Consider the following 23,895-nt stretch of genomic DNA (forward strand, 5'->3'; position numbering starts at 1 on the left):
TGTTATTATTTTTTTAATAATTTTGACTAACTTGTTGCCTGGAGAGAGTTTGGGGTATGAAGAAAAAAAAAAACTCTATATGAAGTTGTTATATATAACTCAGTTGCAATTATGTTTAATGTAAACTATATGTTACATACAGATATACTAACTAACAGAAGTAATAACATTAAATGTTATTACTTCTGTGAATAGTTTATCTAAGTTAATAATAGCATACATTTTATGCTATTATTAACTTAGATAAACTATTCATTGTTATTATTATTATTATTATTTCAAATTGCAACACTGAAACAATGCAATTAATACCAGTAACAAGTACCACTCATACCAATTATAATACATGGAATGGTTGATTTAGTTGCAGACAAAGTAATCCTAAATCAAACTAATTAAATGAAAGAAAAAGAAAAGAAAAAAATGTAATGTGGACAAATGACTTTTCTTTTGATGAAAATAATATTGATATTGTTCTCTCTTATTACCAAAGGAGAAGGTGAAGCTACATTACAGAGACTGTTTATTATACTTGTACATGCAGCTGCTCTCTCTGTTGTTTGACAACACAAAATACTGCTGCATTTATTTGTGATGCCCAAGGCCAAACTGGAGAAACAAGATAGGAATCACAATACATAATTACCTCCTCCTTCCCTTTTCCTTTATTACTTTCAACAACAAACGAAACCCAATATTGAAAACTTTGCCAGTGACAGCAGTAAGGAACAAATAATGTGGAATTGTATGGGGATATTTACAAACCGTGACAGTTCTCTAATGGGTTACGTTATCCGAGGAACCACTATCAGGACCATTTTGATATAACTGTGATATTACTCAGAGCCTTTGCATTATGACACCTAAGAACAGAATTAATTAATTCAAATAATCATTAAATATGTCACTTTTGTGTCAATTTTCTTTGAACTTTAACAATAGCACAATATTGAGAACTGCTATTTCCGCTGTCTCTTGTTAAGAATCATTAGTTATTGCTTACCTTGGCCAGGGCCAGATGCAGTGCTTGAGCTGACTTTGGTGTAAACGTTAAGATCCTGCAGATAAAGTGAAAAGACTCTTCATGTAGCCAAACTTTGACAAAAAGTAGAGGGTAACAGAGTTTTGTGAAGCTTCGTTGACTCACAAACACTTCCAGATCTTGAGGTTAACAGTCTGTGACTGCTGCTCTCTGACAGCTGCGCCGCTCGACTGCGTTTACTGAGTCACTTGAGTGGTATCACTGGATATCTTTGAAGCTGTACCAAAGACAGCACTGAGAGACGCTTGTCTATGGTGAACAATCCTCTTGATACCGCGAGAATGTTTTTCCTGTGTATTGAATTTCAGATCCAGTCTCTGCAAAAAAGTTTTTTTCTTATAGTGAATAATGATGATAATTACAGTCCATACAACAGCTGTAGGGCGAAATGTGATGCACATTATATGGAGATGCACAATGATGCATGATAAATTAAAATGCCCACTGTCCACCAGCTCAAAAACAAACAGCAAACAGTGTTACATGCTTGATAACTATTATTAATTGTATTTGATTATCTCAAATATGAAATGTTTGGCCGAATGTTGGAAGTAAACAATACAAAGAAAGTCCTTGTACATATCTCATCGTAGTTATTTTTAACCAAGCTGCACACAAACAGCCTTGTAATTGTGTTCTTTCATACTTAACATTTAATATCATGTTTTAGTAATTAGTAAACTAAACATCTCCCCAATACACAAGTGAAAAAAATAAGTACAAGCCTTTGGAAACGTGCCTGGTGCATTTCCCACTGGACATGCTCTTATTAAACTTGCACCATGCACTTTAGCCTATCCACTTAGATCATTACAAAGGGTCCTTTGCACAGTAGACATTGTGCCATAAAGCAAAAGCACAGGTGCTACTGATCACATTAATGCTGACTCTGTTCAGTTCATGTAAGTCAGGGCAGTGTGAGAGTGAACCGGCAAGCACCTGGAAGCAAATTGGAACTCAGCCATCAATAATTTAATTATGTGCACCTGTGATTTCCCTGCTGTGACCTGTCAAAATGGCTGCTGCGCAAAGGCATGCGAAATGTTTCATTCACAATTTCAACATAAAAACCTTAATTTTCACGTCTGCTCTACCTTCCTCTCTCCATTTCTTTTGCTCCCTCAGTGTCAAAAATGATGTGATCCTTTACACATTGTCAGGTTTCCGTTTGGCGTGCTGCAAAAGCCCTGTGCACCTTCTAACAAATGCAGCTATTAGCCGCAACCTGCCGTATTCATACACAAATGGATCCATAGCCTCAATGGACACATCACTGTAATACCTCCTAAACCACAAGCTTAGGAGTCAGCATGGTCTATTTCACTGAACCCTTTGACTTCACTGCTGACTGACATGGTACTGGGAGTGTGAGTCATTAGTTCTCACAGTAAACCAAACCTAATGCATTTTTATACCACAATGCTGGAAGAAGAAACAAAACATCATTCATCAGCACTGATGAATAGTGTATGTTGCAGCAGCTGGTTCTGTCTTACATCCTGTGTATATGCTTCTGTTTTTTTAAAAAAAGAAGAAAAAATTGACCTTTCATGGATAAAATAGCATATCCCTTATATGAGTGGCACAAACATGCCTATACACAGAGAGGGAAAAACCTGAGCTGGAAGCAGATGTCTACCAGCTCATTAGCATTATGTTTTTGTTCCTGAGCGGCTGAGAAAAAAACCCAAGGAGTGTGCAAAACAAAGGCAGAAACCACAAGTGCCTCTAAGACCGTTACAGCTTGAAAACACAATACAGCAGAGCACCTGTGCATCTAAACTGATTCTAAGAGGGGTGAGTGGAAGAATGTACTTCTGTTTCTGGCAAGAATATGATGCATGAATTCAGATGATGGGATATGTAGAGTTTTTTTAACTTTTTATTTTTGGAGAACTGCTCCATCTGTAAGAATTCAGCCTTGGAAAAATAAACCTTTTCCCGTCACCCTCAAGGCATCCACACAAAGTACTGATGAAAAGTTATGTAGCCGCAGCTGGTGTGGTGCAGAAAGCGAGAAGGAGGCACAGCAGTGTGTGGTAGACCCCGGGCCATGCAAGGATTTGTACATAATTGATAGAACAAAGTAATTAGAATCTACGGTAGCACCTGTTTCTGTCCCCTGTAATGTATCACTACCTGACTGCTGCTACCCTGAAGCGTGGTTTTGACGGATGACGTGGCGACAGCTCTGATGTTCTGACGATCACGATGCAGCAGAGTTTATCACTATTTAATGTTGCGGTAATTGCTCCCCTTGTGGTGATTGGTACTGAGTGCCACTGGTGAACTTCTACCAGTTCTACCACTCTGATTTGCTCTCATGGTTATCATCATGTCATAAAGTACCTGTAATACTCAACACTCATTTTAAAATGCTATGTTTTTGCAACCCACTGGTTTTAAGCTGCAACCAGCTTTTAGGGCTAGGTCATACTTATATCACACTATCATACATTCCACAACCATGGAGAAGTCATTCACACTTCTGCATGGGCATACAAACATGGAAAACGAGGGTCCATGTCAGTGTAGCGTTCCACACATGCATATTCAGTCCCATAGTATATTCCCTCAAGTAACACTTTCTCACTAGAATATGTCATTTGTGCTTCCTTGTATTCTTTGAGCGCTGAGACATACATGTAGGTACTAGTGGACTTCCTCATATAGTCTTTGTTGTCTTTTTGGACAAATTAGATTTTGAGAAATGTTTTTAAGTGTGCCATGGTAATACATTTCCAAACTAACTTGTAAACCACTCACTCCCAGCACCAAATTCCGTTGTTAAAATCAGAGATTATACATCACAGCACACAGGCGTTGATCCCCTTCTGCTGCCATTAGTAAGTTCAAATGTGTTACTTTGGGACTTGTGGTGTTAGATCTTTTGGAAAATATTTACTAACTGAGACAGCAGGAGACCAGCAGCTACTGTGAGCTCTGCAAGCTAAAAAAAAAGAAGAAGCTGATTGTATTGAAGGTAGAGGTCTCAAACATGCAGCCACCCAATCGATTTCAGGCAGCTTGCCATTTAACATCAATTTATGATGAGATATTTCTGTAAGTTTGACTTTTTTTTCACTTGATCTAATGACAGTTAAAGACAGTTGCTATTATGTGTCTCCGCGGAAACAGTCCACATCTAGTGGCCTTGTGTTCTCTAAATGTCAAGGTGTCAAACTGGCAGCATGTGGGCCAAACACTGTGTGTGGCCAAGGCACAGTGAGGTGATAGAATATAGACATAATCTAATAGAAAATATATTTGCTAGCAACATTTTAATAACCCCTTTGGTTGTAATTATTGCATTATTAAGTGTATTACATTCAACATTAAATTACAAGCTTGTTTGGTGTTTTAATTACAGTTGTACACATTATTATTTACTTCATTTTAGATTTATTACTACAATTTTGTATATATTAATAGATTACTTTTGCTTCATAAATGTAAATTGTATTATGAAGTATAATGTATGTCATTCCATATCACAACAAGCACTTTAACTGTGAAATTCCGTGAAATATCATCGTGAATATCTTTATTGTAATATAATGATGAAATATTGTGTTATAATTTCAAATCCAATCCAACTTTATTTGTTAAGGACTTTAAACAAACCCCAGTATACCAAAGTGCTGTACATAGTACATAACACACATAATGAGTAAAAACCTACTGATAAAATACAATAAAATAACACAACATAGATAATTTAAAAATCATAAAAACACAAGTATAATGGCAGCCATACAGTAAAAATCAAACATATTGCAAAGTGTCGAAGGCCAAAGAGAAGAGGTGGGTTTTAAGAAGGGATTTAAAGGCAAGGACGAGGCCTGTCTAATGTTCAAAGGCAGATCATTCCAAAGTTTAGGAGCTGCGACTGCAAAGGCACAATCCCCTCTGAGCTTCCGCTTGGTTTTGGGGACACTTTGGGGAGCAACTGATTAGCTGACCTGAGAGAGCGAGCAGGTGAATATGGGTGTAGAAGCTCAGAGAGGTAGGGCGGGGCAAGGCCATTCAGGGATTTAAAAACAAATAAAATCATTTTAAAATGGAACCTGGAATGTATGGGCAGACAGTGGAGTGAGGCTAAAATGGGGGAAATGTGTACCACCTGAAGGCGGGCAATGGAGGACACGCTAACCCCCACATAAAGAGAATTGCCGTAATCCAGCTGTGTGGTCACAAAGGCATGAATTACCATTTCGAAGTGTTGTCTCAAATGAAAGTAACTTGATTTGACAATGGACCTGATCTGGCTGTCGAGCTTCAGATCAGAGTCCATTTTCACTCCCAGGTTTGTAACGGTGGGTTTTACAAGTTTGGCCACGGTGCCCAGATCTACAGGGGGGGGGGGGTCCCAGAGTTGCCACCAAAAACCACCATTTTAATGAGAAAAAGAGTGAAGTACTCTTTTAGCCAACCCAGGCCTTTATGTCATCTAGACACTTAAGTAAAAGAGTAAAAGAGTCGACATCATTCTTTTTCAGTGGTACATAAATCTGACTATCATCTGCATAACAGTGGAACGCCATGCCATACTTTCTAAGAATGGAGCCAAGTGGGAGCAAATAGAGAGGAAAAAGAAGGGGGCCCAAAACTAAGCCCTGTGGGACCCCACAGGTGAGAGGGGCCGAGGAGGATACAGAGTCACCGAGGCTGACACAGAAAGTTCGGTCTGGCAAGTATGACCTGAACCACTCCAACGCTTTGCCACTGATGCCCACCTGCTGCTCCAAACGAAAGATCAGGATCTCTCGTTTGGAGCTCATATTGTCTGATTTGAAGATCATGTCCACCCGCTACTGAAGAGTTGTTTTTCACTACTTTTTTCCTTGAGACTGAACCCCCTTGACCAGACTAGACACTCATCGGCCCACAGATCGTTTAAATTTGAGACCCATGCTCTAAATGAATGTGCTTGTATAGCCGCTTATGGCAAAGGAATACCCTTTTACTGAAAGCACGGAATGGATGAAGCAAACAACAAGAAAAACATGATATTTGCAAATGACTACACTATAAAGGAACTTTGTGAAAAAGGATTGTTGACTGCACAGCGTCTCTGAGTGTCCCTTTGCTCCTAATCCTTCTCTTCTTTCATTGTCTTGCTATTGTTGTTGGATTACTTGCTCCTCTAAATGTGTTCCTCCTCTCTCTGTGTAGGTGAGCAGCTCAGTATGTGGCAAGGCGCCAGGGGCAGAGACTGCATCTGAAAAACTGGCATCAGACCAAATGCTGGTGAACACACCCCTTAGACTTTCTGGAGCTCCTTTGAGCTCTTCAGATCTTCATTCAGTTGTCCTCGGGACAGTGTCACAGTTCATGGGTTGTGGGTTTTATATGTTGAACGGGCAACCTAAAGCCACGTATTAAGCAACTAAGCTTAGATCTGCCCTCACCCTGTCTTTCCCTTTCAGCCGACAGGAAACTACTGCGGGTAGACACGCGACATGGGCCCTGCCCTGCAACTACGATGGAGAGATCAAGACAGAGGAGAAACGGAGCACAGAGTGAGTGCGATGTGACAACAGCGGGGACAGCTGGATGGCTCGATCAGTTGGGGTCATTACCTTGTTGAACTGCCTCTGCTTCCTGGAAGCTTGATGGATTGAAACTTTCAGTAAGGAAACCAGCAGAGCACTTTTCATTCACACTAAAGCCACTTTCTGGGGAAAAAAACCCACAACCTCATCTCCTCCTCATCACCTGTCGCAGGGCTTTCCTTCTTTACCTCCACCTGTCTCCTCTGGTTTGTCTCGCCATTCCTTCCTTTTGCAGTGAGTCTCAATTTTCCTTAAGCAAATGGCTGGAGTGTTTGAGCAGAGGGAAGTTTACCGCAGATGTGTACACTGAAGCATGAACAGGACCTCAGGCAATGCCAGCTATTGATTTTACCATGATTCTGATTAGAGGGCTCCCCGTTGCAATCGATACCATACATCAGTAAACTGCACAGTGAAACTGATGGTCCCAGATAGGACCCCATATTTGGTTTCCAATTAATCACACTCTTGATTATTTTTAAGATTAAAAGGCAGTTGACTGAGCACAAGATCCCATAACACAAAAAAACTGTTCAGCACGAGTGGCTCTCGACTGCCCGTACACGTTGGACACTCTATGTTACATCTACAAGTCAATAACACTGCTTCATCAACCTGATTAAATTTTATAGGCTGCTAGACACTGTACACTATTGGCTGAGAGCATGATGAAAGATATTCCTTTCATACCGCACTCTTTCACTGACTGTCTTATTACCTTTTTGTAATGAATGATGCTGCTGCTGGTTTGACAGGTAACAGCTGTGGGAAGGAACGCTGCAGTGCAAGAGGCAAGGCTGGAAGTTCTCACATTTGCACTGGGTGTTATTTATAAAGTATAGTTGACATTTATTAGGCAAATAATTAATGATGCAAGCGGTTTGCTTCATTTTTATGCAAACAATTAAAGTTAGATTGTGCATATATTTGGAAAGTATATGATTTTACTTAATACTTAATAAATTTAAACTGTTTGTGACAACGTGACATTCAGTGTGCTTGGCTTTTAAATTTGGTAGGATAAAACTGGCTTCATCATCCTTAACTTGAAGGTGCCATATGTAAGAATGTGGCCAAAAATGGTGCATTGAAATTCAAAATACCGAGGTCTTTTTGGTTTCATTTTCTGACATAACTGGCAACCCGTGGTTACTCGGCAGCTGAGACTCTTCTGACTGCAATAATTGGTAGATGGCGGTAGGTGGCGCCACATGCCAAAACATGATTTCAAAACATAAACATGATTTGCAGTCTGCAAAATATTTTTTTTAATGCAAATATTTACTTGTTGTTGGTGAGTTCAGTATGTTATATGAACATTATTCCTGAGTCTCTGTGACATATTAGGAGGATTTTATGGCCCGTTGCTTTAGATTTATTACATAATGCACTTTTAACTAAAATTAATAAACATTTTTACATTAACAATGGAGCCAATTGACTCTTTCCCCACATTTTACAGCCTGTAATCATTTCTGCAGCAGCTGCAAAGGGACATTAGTAATTATTGGTGTGTTTAGTAGCTGAATAAACACCCACACTTGCATTGATAGCAAAAAATGTTTTTCCATGCAGATCAACTTAATTACTACATTTTAGTAACACAACCCGTGGTTTAAAGCTGTAATGTGTGACTCAAACAAAAAAAAATCCGCTACATTCAGACAAAAATGTAAAATTAGGTCACACAATGCAGATTAAGCCCACACTAGAATCTGAGACTCTCGTATAGTGGCGATTATACTGTAGGTTGTAGTTGAACTAAAAACACAAAGAATCACCCACAAATCATGGTCGCTCAGCAGTATGACAGGTTAAATGCTTCTTGTCTGTCTGTCAGTCTACCTGTGTTTCTGTGAGCACAATGAAAAACTGAGCAGCCTTTGCAGAGGTCTGTGGTTTCTGAGTACTTTCTTTGGTTGTTACTGCTTTGTTTTATCAAAGGTTTAATTACAGGCATCGACTATCACTGAAGTGAGTATTTAAACTGTATAATACGCTGTACCTTTGTGAGTAGGTGTCTAGTGGAAAGAACATAATGGCATTCTTATTATGTAAAAATATGGTTGTTTAAAGTACCTTTGGATCTTCATCGACATCAATTTATACTGTTTTTTTCTTCGATCATGCAGGAATTACAGAGGTAGAAATTTGCACTGCTGTATTGATATGAGCCTTTGAGTCGGGCCACAGTGCTATTTCACGGAGAATGGTTCCTTTAATTGAAGCTCAGACAGCAAATTACATTCCCCACATTTTAACAATTTATACTTAAAAGAATGGAAAACTCAATAAAAGTCAAATATTTCTTAATCTCTGAAAGGACACCCAACAGTTCCTCAGCGAGCGTTTAAAAAGCCTGTGTCCCTTAATTTGTGAGGCGATGATACTGAATACACATTATATGTGTGATTATGGCTGTCATTTCCTTTTAAATTGTCTGCTTTACCATTTATTATGCATAATCAACATGCAGATAGCGTCTCTGGCATGCCATTAGTGTTGAAGGTACACTACCCGTTTTTTATTTTCATTGCATTCCTAATTGCACGGCTCTAATCTTAAGCACCAACTTAAAAGCCTGCCAGTGTTCGCTGATTATGAGGGCAGGTGAGAGTGTTTAATAGCTCTTAAAGTTCATGTTCTGTGTGACGTAGACCTTTTTCATCCAGAAGTCAGTGTGACTCGATGTTTGGGGCGTTATGAGGGTTGTCTCTGTGATGTTTGCCAAGTGGTTTGGTTGTTGAGTCTTTGTTGCCTCTCACATGCTGACATAATGGACGAGCTGACTGTGAACTCTCACCTTGAGTAGCAGATGTAATTATGAATATGCTGCCGTAAGCGCAAGAAAACACGGGGAAGGAGTCATTCTGGTAAGTGGTCATGTCTCTTTGACACTGAGTGGCCTGTAATTGCCTCCACTAGACAATCAACGACTTCTGAGCATTTGGCACCTGAATGAATCAGCCAGTCAGGATGATTTTTCATATCATATCTGCGTTTATTGTAACTTTTGTTTAAACAACTACTAAATCGGCAGGCAGACAACTCTGGGGAAGAGCATTAAACTTTTTGATATTGAAACCATATACACTCACCAGCCTAAATGTCTAATCAGCCAATCACATGGCAGCAACTGAGAGTATTCAAGCAATTCAATAGAATGGGGAAAGAAGGTGAATTATGTGGCAGGGTTTTTGGTGCAAGATGAGCTGGTCTCAGTTGATATTTCTCAAATACCCTTCTTTAGTAGAGCAGAACCTCCCAAGTCTGGTCCTACAGAGATGAAGCAAGTCTCCCTCCCTCCGAGCATTCTGGGAACACAAATGGAACAGGCTTGAGTGTGTGTCATCACATCATTGAGAAAATTCCACCCCACAAAACTTGTAAGCGTACAGGATTGTGGTACTTATGGTTTTGCCGAGGATACACAACATGTATCCTTGTAAATTCTTTGTGGACTCAAGCCTTAAAGTGGAACTAGACCGGAAGTTCCTATTATCGCTGTTTTTTTGGTGTGTATCTGCGTCATTACCTTGTTTATGAAGCCCTGACGGTTCGAAACAAACAGTTCAGCCACTGCTGAGAACGTTGTGTTTTATTGTAATCTCGGGGCTCAACGAGATCACTGAAAATCCCGTAATAGTTACGTAAGCATCGGTTCTCCTGAACAACCGATCGTCCTGCTCCGGGCGGTAGTCCGGGCACATCCGGTTACGTACATTGAACTGCAGAAGAAGAATAACGTCCGTTGTGGAGGTGTTTCACGAGCAACAGTGTCTTCTGACTCTGGGTCTGACTCCGGTTTAAAGTCATAAAAGGGACTGCGGCGGGGAGTCGTGACGAAGCTATTTTTAAACACTGTTAAAACAATGTTTTGATAATGAGGAGCAGTGCATCCGCCGTTCCAGAGGAGGGCGCTGCGCTTCTGAGAACGGATGTGCTGGATAGTACTGGCCAATCACAAGACCCTGTCTTCTGGGGGTGAAAGTTCACTCTGAAATCTCGCAGCAGAAAAACGCTAATTTGCAGCAACTAGGAGGTTTTTGACCATAAAAACAAGTTAATATATGTAAGTAGACCTCCATAACTAACATTTATGTGCAACAGGACCACTCTATGTGACCTTTAAAAGAATTAGAAGCATCCTTTGCTGTCACATTCTTGAAATTCAACCATTACTTGACTTAGGGAATATCCAATACTTTAGAAAATGCTGATTGTCTCACACAGTCATCTCTAGGGTTTACAGAGAATATTCTGAAAACGGAAATGTATCCAGTGAGAGGCAGTTCTCTATGCATTAAAAATGATTTGATGCCATAGGTCAGAAGATAATGGCCAGGCTGGTTTGAAATGATAGAACGGCAACAGTAACTCAAATATTAACCAAGAGCATCTCTGAATGCTCAACACGTTGAACCTTGAGGCAGATGGGCGGCATTAGCAGAAACTTATGCACTGGTTGTCACTCCTGTCATTTAATCAGGTGTACGTCTTGTGTACCTCATAAAATGTCCAGCAAGTCTATACAACACAATTAATATCACACTGCAGTGTAAGTATCACTTCACGTCTAAAGGTGGGTGCACCTGTACTCTATCAGCTGCCCTGGGCTGACAGCAGAGGTTGTGTGAGCACATGGTGACGTGTTGAGAATAAAAACACATTTTTGATATTACATTAAATATGACCATGGCGGATGACAACTGGCACCGAGTGAGGGATGCCCCCGATACTCCGACACATAGACTAGCATGTCAGAGCTACCTCAGTGTGACATCCCCTCCTCCACGACACTATTAATTCCTCCCAGTCCCTCCCAGCTGTCAGTTCCCCTCCTCCCCATTTTGCATTTGGTGTCAAACATGTGGTGGAGCTTACCTGTAGACCAAAACATGTTGACTGTCATGTCATGTCTGCATGGAAGTCGTGTTTTTTAGCATGTGTCTGCATATCCAATTTGCAAACACAGCACTAGATGGACACAGCAAGTGCAGATAAATCATACACACACAAAACAGCAAAATGATTTTAAAGGGAAGCTAAAAGTAAATGAAGCAGTTTTTGTAATGTCTGTGTCTGTCTGTGCTTTTGCGGAAACCATTTTGAAGGTTGACAGCTGAGGGGAAGGGAGGCTAAGAATACACTTCATATTTCAAGGTGAAAAGGTGCATATACTCTGAACTAATCTTGACACAATTCATTCATCCATCAATCCAAATGCAGAACACCAACTGTGCTTTTCCAAACTAAATTCCTTCTGTTAAGAAACTTCAGGTGTTGCAGATGAAAAATGTATTACAGTGTTTCGTGGGTTCTCTCCCAGTGAACCGGTTACTGACTGAGCCTAAAAAAAATCATCCCCTACAAACACTGTAAAAAGGTTTTTTTTTGTACGCGTTATTGTTGTATGCCTGTCCATAATTATTGTCCTCTGTTCTGTCTTGTTTTGTTTGGTGTCTTTAATCATTTTTTATGTATACAAGCGCATTAAATACAATTTTTCCAAAACTTGGTCAAGCACTAACACGATGTCCGGAAGTAACAGATGCACTGCAAAGTTGTTTTGCACATTAAATTTTATGATCAACGCTGTGTTTTTCATTAGAATCATGTACACTCATAGGCAACTGTATAACTACACCCACTGCTATTAATGCAAATATCTAATCAGCCAAAAACATGGCACAGTGCATTTAGGGATGTAGACATGGTGAAGACGACCCCTGAAGTTCAAACTGAGCATTAGAACAGGGGAGAAAGGTGATTGTGGTTGTGTCTGGTCTACAGTAAATGACATATATAATCTAAAAGGAAAAAAAAAGAGGGGCTGGCTTTTTAATTACGATCAACCGCATGTCTGTGATTGCTAAACCAAGGAGAGGGAAGAGTTATCAGGCAAGCTGGGGGAGGAGAGTGTCAATATTTAATAGCGTTGGCTCCTTCAAATTGATTCAAATTCCTTTTTATGATCACAGGGGAGAACATAATCGTATACCCTACCCTGTGTTTGACGGATGCCTTCTGCTCTGCTCTCAGCACTGCCGCTGTCTAGGCCGTCACTATTGCTGCGATATTCTCGCCTGTCTGCTATTATCAGTGTTTTTTTGTGTTATTGTGTGTTGTGGCTGTGTTTGACCCCTCTTATTGCCATCTTATGTCTGTTATCTGCCATTGGATTCCATTAGCACAATGACATAGAGGTGATTACTGCCAGCCCAGGTCTTTTAATACAGATTAGACGTCATCTTTGATGCCTTTCATATGCCTGCCTTCCATCATACTATCCCTTGAAATATTGTCTGCGGTCCTTTTCCTTTAACTTTTGAAATGGCCCGCTGTATGCTATCTGTATTCTGTGCATTTTGTCACAGTGAATATGTTTTTGACACAACAAATAAGGCCTTTCAGTTTGATGGAGTTCTCTCTCAGTGAAGGCACACTGGCTGAAGCCTGTGTTTTCTCCTGTTGAGACAGAAGCAGTTTGCTCGGTCTCTGGGTGGAGCGGAGAGACAGATCGTGTCAAAAATCAGTGTTGTGTTTTGCAGGCTGCTGCCAGCACGCTCTGCCACTTCCCATTGCTTAAAGGTTAAAAAACACACTGCTTGTGATGTCCACCGGTTGAGAATTTACGATGGTGAAATAATCATTTCGCAAAATGATCACTTACATGCATGGTTTCCTGGTGATACAATTCAATTACACTGACAAGCAACCCTTTCAGAAACAACTGGAGCCTGATTTTAATTGAACAGCAAGTCAGCTCTCATTTCCACTAATTTGATTGTCACACCCCTGAATCGCATTTGATGATCACACAGAACAAAGCCAATGAGGTTAAAGCTGTACTTATTTTAATCTTAAGAAATACAACAGGTTTTCCAAATAAGAGGAGCTTTCATTTAAAATCTGAGGAGCTGGAAAACACCTCGATGGTTCTGACCCTCCACATCTCAACTTGTTTGTCAATTAAGTGTCCTCTGGTGTTGTTGTTGTAGCTGAAGTCACTTGAGGTGAGAGCATTCACCTTACCGTACCTCTAATGAATTTATCTGCCCTATCTAACAGGACAAGCTGTCCTCTGTTTGTCATTCCATGTTGCTGTACTTGGTGGTGTCCTACCAGGAAGGTGAGAGCGATGATGCACCGTCTCACCTGCTTCTGGCACTTGACGCAGCTGTTACTGACCCTCGCTGCCAGAGGGCCCGAGGACAGAGACAAAAACACAACCGACTGTGGTGATGAATCCTGGCAACCTCTAAAACTTATGTTGATAATGATATCCGTAAAAAAAGAAAATAATGATTTAATACTTTGAAAGTGTGACAGAGGAGCCAACTTCCAAATTCTGCATGAAGCTATGTTTTACTTTCTTTTTTGAATATATATACACACATTAATGTGATTTTGGCTTTAGCTTCAGTGCCGTGTACTTCAAGGTCATTGTTTTTTATTCCTGTGGAGACCATTTCCAAACAACTCAACAGAGAAGGGTATGTTACCACCATTTGTCAGTCAAATTCCAAAGCCTAATTGTAAGACTGTGTTAACCCTCAACAATTGCCGCAGATGTTGGAATTCCTCTTCAGTGCACAGTGAATAGTTCTCACTCTGTGTGTTTTAACTTTAAATTGTGGTTAACATTAATGAACGGATATAAGACATCAACCATTAGCATTGACAGCTCTGAAGTGCTTCATCAAAAGCAACCGTTTGTAGAGAGCGTACAAAAGATGATGGAATAAATAGACCTTTTGAACAAATTGAATGAAATGCCTCGATTTAGTGACAAGCTTGCAGGAAGTGAATAAAGTCATTCATCCAAAGAAAGAAAGAGAGCTCTTTCTTTATTTTATAAAGAACCATTTAAAACAAATTACAATGCAATGCTGAGAACACAATTAAGTTAATGGTAGTAAATCTTGTAAATGAGGGGTCAGTTATGGTCTGTGTGATGTAAATGTCATCATACATCCATGTCTATGGGCGTATGTGAGCAAACACCTTACTAGCCAGCTACAAGTAGCTTAACACTTTTCAGTCCAGTTGGCGTTGCACTCTTGAAGACTAGAACACAATACTTGTGGAAGCATGCTTGGAAGTGAGGTTACAAATATGTGACCCGCCACGGACCAAAAGGCAACAAGTCGGCCTAGCGCAAAACGAGAAAAACAGGAAAACGTTTTTTTTTTCCAAAATTAGGGATTTTCGTTTTTTTCAAAATTACACAAGTTGAAGTTTTGAAGAAGCCACTACATGCTTCAAATCACAGTATTGTGGGTCTTAAAACCATAAACTTTGTGTTTGAATTAAGGTTGTTTTATCACTGTGAATCGCTCCTAGTTTGGGTGTGGCGATCTCACATTCCAGAGCCTTTTGTTGTTTTTTCAGCCAATCAGCTGACGATCACGGAGAATACACATGGCTAATTATACGGAGAGAGAGAGAGAGAGAGAGACAGGGAGAGGGAGAGAGAGTGTGTCGAATGTCCAGCGTATGTGTGCAGTGTGTGTGTGTGCAGTGCGAAATTAAAGCGTGATTATCATCAAAGCAGTCATCATCAAAGCTTTGTTTGACAAATGTAGGCAAAGAGAACAGGACAATAAGTCTGTGGCTGAGCAGCTTCTTCACGGACAGGGACAGCGAAAGCACAGAGACTGCTGTGTGTGGACTGTTAGCATTTTAAGCTAGCGATCTTTATGCTAACGTGTTAGCAGACTTCATCGTCACAAAAACAACAAACAGATGGATTATTCCGCGGCTGAAAGAGAGCAGGACACACACGGTAGTTGTCTGAGATGATGACATGACGCCAGCACCGCTCAATCTCCTATCGAATTGGACTTTTGGAGGGAACAGACGTAAAACTGCAACGAAAAGGAAGCAAGCCCGGACCTCTTATCTGATCGGAGGCACTGGAGTTCTTATGGGGTGAGTTTTCATTAACGTTGTTAATCGATGTTATGTTAGTGTTCATTCAAAGTCACATACAGACGCACATAGGGACGCTGTCTTTTAATAATCCACTGTGCGTTTCATAACGCCGTTTGGCTACATTGTTATTAGCTCGCTAGCTCGGTACTGTATTATTACAATGAGAATGATGCGCACATCGAAACTTTTGTTCGGTCAGATGAGCGTATTATAAGTCGTAAGAGGAGCATGTCACGGCCCTCTTTGAGATTTTGTACACCCGCAGGTTCAGTTTGATAATTCAAATGCTTTGAGACGAAACTCCCGTGTTCGAAACCTAACATTGCATTGAATGATGTGTGAATGCCACACCTTTGCATGCATGAATCACACATGATTAACACAATGTGTGATGAACGTGTTAATTACGCGTGCAATTCATGCACATAAAGGTGTGGCATTCACACATAATTCAGGCAATACTACTGATCAATCTATACTGATTCAGTGATAAAGTGCCTGTTAACATGAACCATGATCTGAAACAAGTATTTTTTTATTTTTTTCAGAATCCTGGGCATAAGGATTGGCATGTGAAGTTGCTTCCAACCCATGTGTCCAAGGCCTCAGTGTGGCGTCAATACATGAGGTCGGCTAAGGCTCTTGGTATGTGTATAAATTGATTTCTATACAATAGCCAAATGCTTATATAGACTGCTATATGTAATGTGTAAAATGTGATTTTTTTGGAAAAGTTAAATAATTATTTTCATTGTGGTTCTTGCTGTCAACAGGTAGTGGAACACAGCTCTCCTGAAAGTCGCCTCAATATTCCGCAGCTTGTTGGAACAGCAGATGGCAGAGTGATAGTAAAGACCATCGACTGGCAGACACATCTGAGTCCCTACTTTCGGAAGCTCCCACAGATCAAGAGTTATCAGCACTTTAGGTATTTATATTCAAAATTCTGCATTTTATAAATGAAAAAATCACGAATGGACATGATAATGTTCCATGTGAACAGTGAGCCATGTTTTAAATATCCTGTTGTGTGCTTCTATTCTGTCACAGCTTTGATGCCAACAGACCAGGTGTGGTGCTTTGCTCAAACTCACAGTGATGCAGAGCCTATCGAGTTTCAGCTACTGCGCAACCCAGGAGTTCTGCCCCCTGTTGACAGTCTTCCCGTCCTGGCCCCACCTGGACTGACCATGGACAGGCAGACTTATCTTTTTGAAAAAATCAGGCCTTTCTGTTCTGATGAGGCAAAATACTTCACATGCCCAGCACCAAAGGTTACAGCACAGAAGAGTAAGCAGAAGAGGGTGCGTTTGTGATGTCATCATTTAGTCCGCATATCAACTGTGATGGACAGAGTGGGTACAGCCACATTGTGGGGGAGGAACTGGTATTGAAGATGATAATATAGTCCATGGTCTGGAAAATATTCCTTCACACACTTAGATATATTTTAGTTCTTTATTTTAGTTCTATGCACCATATATCTAAAACAAACTCCCAGAAAACTGTAGGTCTGCTGAAACTCTCACCTCTTTTAAATCAAGAGTTAAGACTTTTTCTGTTTGCTGCTGCATTTCAGTAATTTCCAATACTGCACTGTAACCTCTATTCCTTATATATACTCTTGATTTAATTTTTTATCTTTTTATTTTATTTGTATCTATTTTGTTTTTTAATCTTAATCTTTAAATTTTACCTGCTTTTTTTATTTTGATGTTGTATCTGATTTTATAAATGTCTCTTTTCTATGCTTTTTAATGCTTTATGTAAAGCACTTTGAATTACCTTGTTGTTGAAATGTGCTATACAAATAAACTTGCCTTGACATGAACTACATTCATTCCTTTTTTTTTTTTCCAAACTGCTACACTGTTACTGTCCTGTGGGCTAACAGACATCAGATGTCACTGACAGCTAGACTGGGTGGGGGGTTGTGACCATGTTAATGTGATGCAAATGAGCAGCTATTGGCCTGGCTCCTCAAGAAGGTTGAAATCTTTCAGGCTGAATTTCTCCCTAAAGCAGTTTGAGGAGTGCCTACATTCAAATGACCACATCTTCCTCAAAAATGATCAGATGGACATGGGTTTGACATTGTTGGAAAGCTTAGATATCACACTTTTGGAATCTGTAAATAACTCCAAATGTCCCGAAGTAGACATGTGAACCCTTTTGCCATGGCTGGACACATATAGGTTGGCCAATGCAGTGCAGCCCATTGCTCAAAGAATACAAAAATATGCATAAGACACATATTATGTGAACAAATCACTAGACTGATCTGGATTCTCATGTATGAATGGGACCATAAGTGTTCTCTCCGGGTTCTTTGGCTTCCTCCCACAGTCCAAAAACATGCAGATGTGGGGATTAGGCAAATTGACTATAGCTGTGAGTGTGAGAGTGAATGGTTGTTTGTCTATATGTGGCCCTGTGATGGACTGGTGAACTGTCCATGGTGTAGCCTCGCCTTATGTCAGCTGAGATTGGCACAGCACCCCCATGACCCTCATGTGGAGGATAAAGGAGTAGAAGATGGATGGAACCACAAGCAGAAATGCATATGAACTTCTGCAGACATGGATCCCGGAAAGTTTTGAGGAGAGAAGTGTAAAAACACTGAGTCATTTTGCCGTGCCACTTTCCAGAGTGACCAGACCAATACTTATATATAAATAATAAATAAATAATATATCATAAGTTATTATCATAAGAAAAAAAACTAATTGAATCATCATAAGAACTCCTTCTACATCCTTCTACAATTGCATCAGGTACAAGATACACAGTGTAATTGTTAAATTAAAAACACAACCCTTAAATGTGAAATACGCATATGATTTCTCACAAGAGTTTAAAAATAATTTGTAATTGATTCAGATTACAACAGTGGCAATGTAGGACAACGTCCCATGTAACAAAGATATGTAATATGACTGAGGGCAAAGGAGTGTGTAAGTGTGTTTGTTGTGTGCTGTTGTGAGGGTGAGGTTTGCTGGGTACTATTGTCAGCTTTTCAGTATTTGTAACCCGCTGGGTGAATATGCAGCACTGTAATTAATTTTGTGTCACAACAGTCTGCATCTCTGTGCTCCTCTGTAGAAACAAATGGCTTACAAAAGGCTGGAAACCTGGAAGGTGACGCCAAACAGCAAATGCAAGCTAATTTAATGTAGGCTAGATCTTAGCAGCTCATTAATGATAGTACTTCGCAAGGACTTTTTCTAGCATGAGGAAACTTTGGTTCCCCTAGCTCGCTGCATGTTGCTCACAGTTTGTGTTCCGTGTCATTAATTTTCTATTTCACTCTCTGGTGCTGTCTCTCTTATGTACATGGACACATGTTGTCCTCTACGGTAAATGTTGTGTTGTAGAGTAAAGGAGAACGGTAAACTTTAGTTTGTGGAGGATTTGATAGGAGAATGTATAATATAAAAACGACAACAAACATTTCGGTTTACTTTTAAACATTAGTGGGATTGTTTTCACATCTGCAGACTGGTGCGATGCATTTTTAACGTCAGCTCCTGTCACCTCACATTTACTCTGGGAATGGCGAAGTGTAGCAAGACCAAAATAACAACACCTTTTTTTGACCTGTACCAGATGACGTTCTCGGGATCATATCTGCATATGATTTAACAGTATAAATGAATACTCCCACCAAATTGTGAAAGATGCCTCTGACTTTCTATTTAAGTTATAAGATCCACCACCAACATGCATTAGTGTGCCTCTGTTTGTGTTTGTCAGGGCGATCCTACATTGATAAATAAGCCTGCGCTTTAGTGCCGCAGGGATCCTGTGGCACTAAAGCTCTACAACACAGTCTTCCCCCAGGTGGTACCGCTGCCTGTGGTGGCAGAGAAGTAAAGGCCGTGACCACAGCCTTTCAGTTGGTGCCATCCCAACAAGAGAGATGAAGATTGAGATAAAAGGGCAACCCCCCCTCAAGCACCAGCCTGCCCTCACTACTATATGCAGGTGCACTGTTTGTGGGGCACAACAGTAACACCCAGGTGATAAGGCTGGGAGAGATGGAGCAAATCAAACAGAAAAGAGAAACATGGGCCCCCATCTCGCCCAGCTGTTCCAAGTGCAGCACCCTTTGTTCAGTTACTGTTCACAGCAAGAGTGACTTAAATAATGTGCATTAATCACATGAATGATGTAGATTTAACCAATGAATCATTGTCAGAAAAACATTTTTTTTCAACCTATTAAAATGCAACAAACTCAGTGTCAGCAATACTGAAAGTACAAAAGTGTAAGTCAATAACAAAAAAAAAGATCTTTAGAGCAACATTTTTCTTGGCATTACAGCAAAGTTTGGATGTAATTAGCATGGTTTCCACGATTGGGCTTAAACTGTTGGAATGTATTTCTAAATTGCACAGCAGCTAAATATCCTACCACTGACAGACACTCGGTCTTGGCTCGGTGCAATTCTACATTTACCAGCCATTCAACAAGCAACATGGCCATTCAGCCAGTTAAGCTCGATGTACTGCCAAGCAGACAGCAGCTGGAGAACACACAGCTGAAATTGTACAGGCGACATTTGGCATTCACAGGACATCCACAACAAACAAAGTTTTAGCTCAGCCAGATGGGTAATTGATGAGGATCGTTGCACTAGGTAAGAAAATGATGTTGTTGATGATATACAAAAAACTAAATGTGTGCAATGAGGACAGAGGAGGCAACTTTAAGTCACTTGATGGGTGTAATTTCAGGCCCGGATGGTAGGCAGGGTAATTTGTTCATTTTTATAAGCAGATTGAAACCAGAGTGACAGATGATTCACTTTACTTCATCTTCTCTGCACTGTAATGTCCCTAATCCTATCCCAGATCCTGTGTTGATGTCTATAATGACTTCAACAAACAAGGACAAAATGCTGTACAGTGCCATGGTACATTGATGGTAGAGAGTAATCAGCTCATTGACTTCAGCAGAAACAGCAGCATCACAATGGACAATACCACATTACAATTCACAAAGTACTCAAACTTGTGACCGAGCAAATGTACAAGATGACTGCACAACATCTTCTATAAGTGTCTTAGAAAAGGCCGTCAGGTAAATTGATACATATCTCAATAGAGTAGAGGAGATACAGCAAAAATCACAGTCAGAAAACCGCTGCTATACAGTATCATGCCACAAAATATCACAATATTTTATTGTGTCGATATTTTCTTACACCCCGAATCTACAGCACTCAATTTGCAGCAGACTGATAAGTGACTTCATTGTAATTTGACTTTTTTTTATACTGTCTTATTGAAGTGAGAATTGTATACAATATGTTATGGTTCTTATTAGGAACTTCAATTTTGATATGTAGTGCCAACAGCTCCTGTAGTGAAATGCGCAAATGTGCTTTTACTTTTCACACCTGTCATCAGTAGAAATGAACAAACAAAACAAATAAACAGACAGACAGACATATGTGCTTTGATTACACAGTTCATCTCTCAGGTCTGTTGTGTACACTGAAATAATCAAAACACTAATTTGTAGTGAGGATGCTGCACATAGCAACTGCACTGCACCCTCCCACTGAACCAATCACAGAGTCTCCTGCTTTTGAGGATCTGGCTTGCCATGTTTACAGCCTTGAGCTCCATCTTATGTTAGTAAGCATACTTGTTCCCTATGTGCCAAAAAAATAAATATTTTATAGTTGACGATCATTTTAATAGTTCCCTGGATTATGTGTCAGATCATAAAACGGTGGCAGTGATCACAAGAATCATCCTTTCGGGTGTTTTTTTTATTTTTTTTAAACTGAACAACCCCAAAGGGTGATTACCCATCAAGTTATCCTGATGCCAAATTAAAGAGCCTTTGTGTGTTTGTGTGCACAGAGAAGGGCACTGTGGAGTATGCAAACCATGTCATTTCTTACAGGCCATTCTCCCAAAGTTTTCTCCTGGCCTATTAAAGATAGGGATTCAAAATGGGTACCATTAATATTTTATTATTTTGCCCTTGCCCAATATATGGCCATGAACTGCTTGCACCCAGGGTGTAATGAACAAAGGTTGTAGGTATTTGCTTCCTTCCAGCAGGAGGGTCAGTACACTTCTCATCCTGCGGGTGTCACTGTTACCACATCTGTGGCATTGAGCCTCATCTGGTCATCCTACTGCACTAATGACTTATGGTGGCGGCACACAGACCACCGCATTTCTGCAACATTGAACACATGCACACATCTAAACACATGGCCCAGACACACAAACATACTTCCTACATGAGCAGACATGCTCCCACAAGTGAGGTCTGAGGGGAAGAACAGCAGCTCTACTCTGCACTCACTGAACGAGGGACTGTTCAGGGCAACCGTTGGGTTTGTTTTGCTTGTTAGACAAACAGAGGAAGACAACCAAGCAATTGGCCTCAAATAGCTGCAATAGTAAATACATTTCACTGCTTTGAAGACAGAAGAGAAGTCCCTCTGGTGCAAGTGAGCCCTGAATTATTGTTATAATGGACCTATTTAGCCTGTCATATTATGTAAAGCTTTAGATAAATGGACTGTTGTGGTTGTGGTACATCACAATATTCCTGTTTCTATGCACATGACCATAATAGATTTTTTTGAAATGTTATTTTCACTCCAAGTCTCCCTCAAAACATGCGCACATATTTAGGAACGTGTAGCTCAGGTTTATGTTGAAACTGAATAATTTTTATAATTATAATGCTCATAAAAACACACAATAGCAACATGGTTCAGTACGCGGGCCATGGAGCTCCATAGCAATATTTTAGGAGCTACTCAACTGTTCTTCGGTGGCAGACAGTCACCTTGCCAATACCCAGGACAACACCACCTGTCAGGGTTTGCCTTGGGCCCCAGACAGAGCGCCCAGTAGTCCAGAGTGGATTTTGTGGCAGATCAGTTGGATTTACAGAGACAAACAGGCTGCCACTGCACTGTGTACTTTCATCTATTCTGCTGAAAACACAATTTGGATGTACTGTTTCTCAACTCTGTTACTTCTGTGAATCCTGATGAGGGTGTGGGCCGAACAGAGACGACAGAAAAGCAACAGAGTGAGGATATTTCAAATTCAAGGCAACATCTGTAGTGATTTTACTCAGCACTCTCTAGGCCCTAAAAGTTATTGTTTCTTGCTCTTGCTGGATGATTTATAGTGTGGGACTTTAATGAGATATGAAAATTTTATTTTTGACTGCAGCTTATATTATGTCAAATAAACTTTTCATTCAAAGGGAAGGATTTGGTCATTAACATAAATCTATAGCTTTTAGATGAACGACATGTGTTGCAACCTTTCCTCGACCTTGTGCTGTAATGCATGATTGTATTTTTCTGAACAGAGTAGTGTGAGGAAAAGCTACAATCTGTTGCCCTCAACAATAACCAAAGGATTCAATTGTGGTAGTGGAAATGGTATATTGCGTGCAAAGGACTTCATTACAAACATGTGGTTTGTGTATTAAGACATGACGTATTTATAGTATGACAGCGGCGCTGTCGGAGGTGATAAACTCCGCCTCTGCGGACGCTCGGTGCGAACAGTGCCCAACACAGAGCAGCATTACCTCGGCCTGTCCTGATGAAATGATCCGCTGGCTCAGACGGCTCCGTCTTTAGATATTTTCCACATAGTATTGTATATTTTAATAAAAATTAATTAATACATCAAGTTAAATATTTAAAATGTGAAAATAACAACAATATACATGCATTTATTAAAAGTACACTCAACAAAAATATAAACGCACAAAGAAAAACAGAGTAACTATCCAAAAATAACAGTACAACTTTATCAATAAAGTGGCTTTAATTTGCGAGCATTAGGATCAATTTCAAAACAAAAGTCCTGGAGTAATGGCAGGAAGAACACAATGGCGGTCGATGATCCAAGTTCACAAACTTAAATATCGTGTGTGTCCAACATTAGCCTCATGCAGAGCAGTACACCGGTGACGCATGGACATCACCAGGTTGTCGATCGTGGCCTGGAATGACAGTGGAATGATGCACAGTCAGTTGTGTTGCCACAGCTGTAACGCTCAACCCAGCACTCAGCATGCCAATGGCACGCTCCCTCATGATTTGTGACATCTGTGGCATATTGCCAAGTGACAAAAGTCCACATTTTGGTGTGCCCTTTTATTGGCCAGATCATAAGGAGTGTCTGTGTACTGGTCACGCATATTGACCACCACTCTGCCATGCTCCATGACTCTCGTGAGTTGAAATACTCAATCTGAGATTGTAGTCAATAGGAGTGGCCAAGTGACACTGGACTACTGGGTTTGAGCAACACAAATCATTCCATAAACAAATGCATCAAGAATCTGAGCAAATGTCATGAC

Source organism: Microchirus variegatus, assembly GCF_963457635.1.
Source record: "Microchirus variegatus genome assembly, chromosome: 8".
NCBI classification, from domain to species: domain Eukaryota; kingdom Metazoa; phylum Chordata; class Actinopteri; order Pleuronectiformes; family Soleidae; genus Microchirus; species Microchirus variegatus.